Source organism: Ischnura elegans (assembly GCF_921293095.1).
Source record: "Ischnura elegans chromosome 13 unlocalized genomic scaffold, ioIscEleg1.1 SUPER_13_unloc_3, whole genome shotgun sequence".
Classification (NCBI taxonomy): Eukaryota; Metazoa; Arthropoda; class Insecta; order Odonata; family Coenagrionidae; genus Ischnura; species Ischnura elegans.
In genome coordinates this window covers 2,003,767-2,010,639 of record NW_025791659.1, presented here as the reverse complement: position 1 = coordinate 2,010,639, position 6,873 = coordinate 2,003,767, and positions in this window count along the sequence as shown.

Sequence of the window (6,873 nt, the reverse complement as noted above, 5' to 3'; positions counted from 1 at the left end):
CAGATTTTTGCTTGTGTATGGCTTGGACTATATCCAGAGATGATATTTTCTAGAGTATAATACTTTCAATATAATATGGCATCTATAAACACTCAATTGAAAATTATTAAAAGGCCCAGTTTCCATAAGTCATGATGGTATGGCTGCTGCATAGGGTTTTTACAGATTTTTAGGAATGGACTTTAGAAAAGTCTTTTAATAACCTCTGTCTCTGTCTGCTCTGTCAAGGAAAGAATTCACCTGTTCCCAGAAAGACTTTCCAGTTCCATTCTCTTCCTGACCATCACACAAAAGCTGAAGTAAAAGCCACAGCTCTCTAACACAGGTACATGCAAAAGGAGTCTCCGTAAATAGGTCATGCAAAAATGCATGTTGGTACATGAAAAAAAAAAGAATTTTAGGATATCCAATTTCACCCTTTTTAACCCAGAGCTTCTTCAGGGAATAATTAAATTTTAGACTTTTCAATTACAAAATTTTCTAATCATTTATAATTATTGTGGCAGCTATATGTTTCACCCTTAAAGTTAACAATACAAAATTAAGGGTAGTTTAAATCTTTCCTGAACTGAGCTGAAAATGTATGTTTTTAACGTGATTTTTGAAGTTTTAATTCTATATTTGTATCCCAATGTGAAGCAACATTGGGTTATAGTGGGTTAAGATTGGAACCATAGCTCATCTTTTGGCATATTCACTACAATTTTTATGTCATCGTTGGCATAGGACCTTAAAATCCCAAATACCAATGGCTGAAGTAAATGATGCTAGTAAGTCAACTATTGAGATAAAGTTTTTATTCGCCCATTATTATTTCATAATGAAATGTTCACCTTCTTTATACTTATCGAATTAATACAAATAAAAAAAAACGATCGATTGGTAACCAGGACGAAAAACTAGGAAGGATAACACGTTCGACCAAACGCCACTATTTCAATTGTATGATACTCTTTTTCCTTATTTTGGCTTTAAAAATAAAAATTGTTATCCATTATTATATAATTCCTATGTTTTTTCTCACATTTTCCCGGAAAAATGTTGCATTAGTTGTAAATTTCTGTATTTTAGAGAAACTGTTTATGTGCCTAACCATTTCCTTGAAAAAGACATCGAAACTTTAATAATGCAACCTAACAATATGGTGGTTTTCTTTTATTTTTTATTGCCTAAATGGGAAGGCTCCTGGAGTACGTATTTCACACATTTTTTTAGATTTTTAAATGACAATATCTATTTTTGCGATTAAATGAAGGGTGAAAAATTTCAAGTGCGCGAAAACGCGACGGCGAAGTATCAATGCTGGGAAAACTCCGCGTTACGTCATTCTGGTTGCCGTGTGAGGTGACCTTGTGGTGAGAATATGTGCACTGCTGAGATGCAGGCTGCTAGCAGGTAGCGCTCGGCTTAAATAAGGATTATTAATACCCTATCAAACGAAGGAAACTTTCCGACCGTAGGCAGTTTTAATAGATGGTTATTGAGACATAGTTCCCTGAGCTCTGTGCCTCATGCATGCATTCGTAATCTCAGACGATGTAAAACTCCTATTTACTCGTATGGAAACAAGGGCCCTGTGATGTCACGGAGTGGCATCGCATGGGCGCCAATCTGGCCTTTTTTAAATGCGGTTATTGCCATCGTCTGAACTGGGATTTCTAAAACCAAATAATTTGTATATTATTAATACAATAATGGTGGGCAACGAATCACAATCAATTCCTTTCGTTTTCTTTGATAAAGGAAAATACCCTATTGTGTAACCATAGTCTTTCTTATTTTCTACAATCGAAGCCCCAACACCTTCGAGTGTAACCTTATGCCATTTTCGGTGGAATACATGAATAGGATAGTTTCCTTCATAAAAGAAAACGAATGGCATTGATTGCGATTCGTTACCCACCATTTTTATATTCATTATATACAAAATATTTGGTTTTAGAAATCCCAGTTTTGACGAATGGCTATGGTCAATTTTATCCTCATTTAAAAAAGGCCAGAATGGTGTCCATACGATGCCACTCCAGTTGACGGCACAGGGATTTAGTTGCTATACGAATAGATACAAGTTTAACATCGTCTGAGATTACCAATGCATGCATGAGGCACAGAACTCAGGGAAACATATCTAGTTGCTATACGAATAGATACAAGTGTAACATCGTCTGAGATTACCAATGCATGCATGAGGCACAGAACTCAGGGAAACATATCTTAACCCCTTAACTAGGGAGAGCGACTATAGTCGCAAGCGGACTCCGCTCCCCATGTGGGGAGCGCGACTATAGTCGCTCTATAGACTATATTGCGCGTGCCGTCGCGTCGCAATGTAATGTGGAGAAGGCGTGAATATTCATTCTTTATGCATCATTGCATGTTTTTTGCTTTCTCAGAGGTTCTATACCAATATATTTTCGGTATATTGCCATTTTTGTGCAATAGCATTACTATAAATTTTTTTTTTCGAAAACAGCATCTCCGAAAATCGGTGGATTTGTTCCCCACCAGGTGAAAGATAAGGAAATTTCTGCCCCCAACCAAGGGGTTAATAATCACCTAACGAAATTTCCTATGGTGAGAAAGTTCCCTTCGTTTGATGAAACATAATAATCCTTATTTAAGCCAAGCGCTACCTGCTACCAGGGTACTCTGCTACCTGCTAGCAGCCTGCATCTCAGCGGCGCACATATTCTCACCCTAAGGTCACCTCACTTGCCGACAGCGGGAACCAAATTGACGTCACCTGGGCTTTTCCCATCAGTCACACTTAGCCGTCGCGTTTTCGCAAGCTTAAAAATTTTCACTTTTGATTTAATTGCGAAAAATATGTATCGTCATTTAAAAATCTAAAAGCGTGAAATGCGCACTTCAAGAGTAATAATCTTTCGATGTAGGCAATAAAAATAATAAGAAACCCCCATATTCTCATGTTATTATTCATCACATCAATTCTCCTTCCTGTTCATTTTTTAACCCTTTCACTGATGTGAACGTACCTGGTGTATTCGCACGGCAGGCTGCTTTGAACGCAGTTTTTCTTCGTCCCTGCCATGCGGTCAGCACTTTCGCCGAAGCGCTCCGAAGGGTCGCTAAACCGGGACCCTTTCCTCGACCAGCTCACCTTCGCTGGCTTCTCTCGTCGACCCTCCGAGCGGGGGGCCTCCCTCCCGAAAAGTGACCGCTCTGAATGCAATTTGAAAATCTTTATCAATCACTGCGTTCATCAAAAAATAATTGTTTTCATCGCACTTCTGCTTAAATGGCCATTTTCTTGTGGTCCGCAGCCACGTTCTTATCACAGTTAACAGAATCGTTACTTTACATCGTAGTAACACGGTTCAAAGGCGTATTTGACTGCTTGATTGGCAGGAGTGCGATGAAAATGATCATTTTTTGATGATCGGATTGATTGATAAAGATTTTCAAAATGCAGTCACAGCGGTCCCGTTTGGGGAGGGAGGCCCCTCGCTTGGAGGGTCGAAGAGAGGGACCAGCGAGGGTGAGCTCGGGGAATCCATCCTGGTAGTACCTTCTCCAAGGATCTACGAAATGCATTTTAACCTTTTTGCCACATGTGAGGAGAACGTTTTTGGAGATTGAACAGCAGTGAAAGGGTTAACCAGCACTGTGAATATGTCAAGTTACACATTCATACTGCTCCAATGCAAAAATTATTGTATGTTTTCAACTTCAGCAGACTCCCGATTATCCGGCTGCACCGTATCAGTGTCGTGGATTATCCGTGCAGTGGATTATCCGTGCATGATATTCACTCTCGCTCAACATTTTCCGCGCTTAAAAAAAATGAAACCGTACGCAAATTCATCGGAATTACATCATTTATGCTAGGATACATCGTGCTTATTATTTCCGTTAGAATACCCTTCGTAAAACAAGCGATTGCACGTTAGCTGCGTTCACGGAAGAACCGTGATCCTGTTTTCGAAGCCTCGCAGTGCGCGACCATGCTCTGTGATCACTGACTTGCAACCCGGGCAACTTGTGCGAGACGTGACTACATAGCTTGGTGCCTGACTGTGTAGTTTCCGACGTCGAGCAGTCGTTTTGAAGTATTCGTGCAAACCACTTTAATGTATCCGTGACATCACAGCCACGGATGTGTGGTTTTCTAAACCAGGCCTTACAATGCGAGTACAATCATGTTATCGTCGCTAAAAGATCGTAAACTGGCGAAGAAAGCCGTCAATGAGTCCGGGAAGCACTCTAAAATAAAAACCACGGCATAAATAGTAACAACACATTGTCTGTTTTAGGTAAATTATGAGCATTAAAAGACATTAAAGTGAAACTTTGGGTTATCCATGTATTTTCTCCCCCATCATTAGCCCAGGTAATCGAGAGTGTACTGTAGTTCCATTTCTGTTCCTTCTTGGCCATCTCTTTACTACAAACTAATATAAATACATTGAATATACATATAGTCATAACACTTTTTACCCGCAACAGTTATTTATCCTCTTTTTACACTTCAAAATATTTGTTTTAGCATTTTGTTTTGCTATCTACCATAAACCGCTTACGACAGCGATCACCTGTCTCATCTGATGACATTTTTGCGTATTGTACTCTATTTTCCAATGAAAGAGAGTGCCCAGGATATGAACTAGGGAGGGGGCAAGCCATGGTTGTTTAAGTAGTAAAATTTAAGCATGAAACTAAAATTTTAACAAACTAAAACAGTGCCTAAATTGTTATAAAAAAGGAGGGGGCAGCTGTCACCTCCTGCTCCTTGCTGGGTACGCCCATGTTTGTCGGATCTCCCACTATATGCCTTCTAGTACATTCCCAGGCCATCTTGTATATCCTTGAAACTCTCTTATACAGTAGACTCACGAAATTACGAACAACGTTATTACGAAGTACCCGCTTTTACGAAGAAAATCGTTGGTCCCAACGAAAAGGCCTATCCTAGCTATAGGAAAAGAAATGTTGTAACGAAATTTTTGTTTTAACGATATTACGAACCTCAGTCCCGGTCCTGGCGGTTACAAAATGAACTTTATTACGAAGTTCCACGCATAAGCTATGGCATTTAAATCGATATTCACTACGATAAGTTTTAATAATCACGCCAAGTTTAAGTTGTCCTCGTGTACTGTGACCGAGAGCGTCATTTATGGTTATTTCTTCACCATTCGTTATACAATAAGCTTCATTCCTGGGGGATCATGGTGACAGACTCATTGCAGTTCGTCAATTTGATGTACAGTTCTCTTCCAACGCACATTCTGTTTACGAAGTTTCAGGCATGACAGCATTCAAAAATTTCAAATTTGCAATTTGGCGCCTTTTGAGTCGACCGTTGATACGTCGTGCGGCGTAGAGGAAATCGCACTCAGGGCATAATCTGAACAATGTATCATTCATTCCGGTGTGAAGTTGGGAACTGTTCAGCGTTTCGCCCGTTGTTTTTTGCCGCGGAGAGCGATTTTTTCGGCTCCGGCTGCGTTGCTCGCCTATTTAGTTCAATTCGTCACAATCGTGAGTTAGCGCATGATTGTTGTGAAGTGTTGCATTGTTCAGGATAACCGTACTCCTCAATGCCTTCCATACAGATGACGGCACAATAGGGGGTGCGGATAACCCTTCGCCAGCACGGTTTGCAGCCAATCGCTGTCCCCCAAACGCACTCCACATTATCGCCTTGTCATATAACGTTGTCAAATGCATACAGACCAGCGAAATAAGCCTGATCCACTAAAACATGCCTTTGAAGATACGTCTCTTTCGGGTAAAACACCGCGTGGGTCCATTGTTCTCGGACGACAGTTTCGCCGGCGTTACAGTCGGCTTCTTCAGGTCAGTGAAGTAATGATGCAGTGAATTGGCCGCCTTATATATCTGTCCGTAGAGGCTAGGTCATCTGTGAGTGGCTGTCGCTGCTGTGTCTTTTTCCACGCAAAACTCGTTTCCAGGCATGCGGAAGGGGATAGCCGTCAATTTCAATAGGGAAGACGGCTATCCCCTTCCGCATGACTGGAAACGAGTTTTGCGTGGAAAAAGACACAGCAGCGACAGCCAATCACAGATGACCTAGCCTCTACGGACAGATATATAAGGCGGCCAATTCACTGCATCATTACTTCACTGACCTGAAGAAGCCGACTGTAACGCCGGCGAAACTGTCGTCCGAGAACAATGGACCCACGTGGTGTTTTACCCGAAAGAGACGTATCTTCATACTCATCGACCCGCGGAAGCCTGCATAAGAAAACATGCCTTTTCTTCGCATCCCCAAAACAAGTGATTCTTCCACTGGGTCCTTCACTCTCGTCGTCCTTTTCGTCTCATTTCTTCACGTAAGCCATTATAGGCGTTTCACTTTCTCACCTGACAACGCTGCCCCAGCCTAGACTATTCTGCCAGTCATCAGACAACTCTCGGCGGCCGGACCGTGGGTTTATCAACTTAGGACCAAGGTCGTGGAACGCATCTAGTTCGTAAATCGTACTTACTGTACTCGGGAGGATATCAACACTCGAGTACGTCATGCCGCATGCCGAAACTGAAACGAATTTTCCTTTTTTATTTGTATATCCGCGCAATTTAATCGCATTTATCACCCACGGTTTTTTTCGACGATTCCTAAAAGAATCGTTCATACGAACTTTGTTATTACGAATCTCCGTATTTTCGGTACCGAAAACTTCGTAATAACGAGAGTCTAGTGTATCTCTCCTAGTGTTCCATCTCTCTGTGCTTGTTCTTTTCTCAGTTGCCTATCTCACCTCTCCTGTTCCTCTGTGAATGTTTTAGTAGTACCTGTATTTCATTTTCTCTCATCTGTTCAGTCTCAATCATAAATGCATCCATTTTTACATCGAGGCCTTTTTTTACCAGTTTCAATTGATA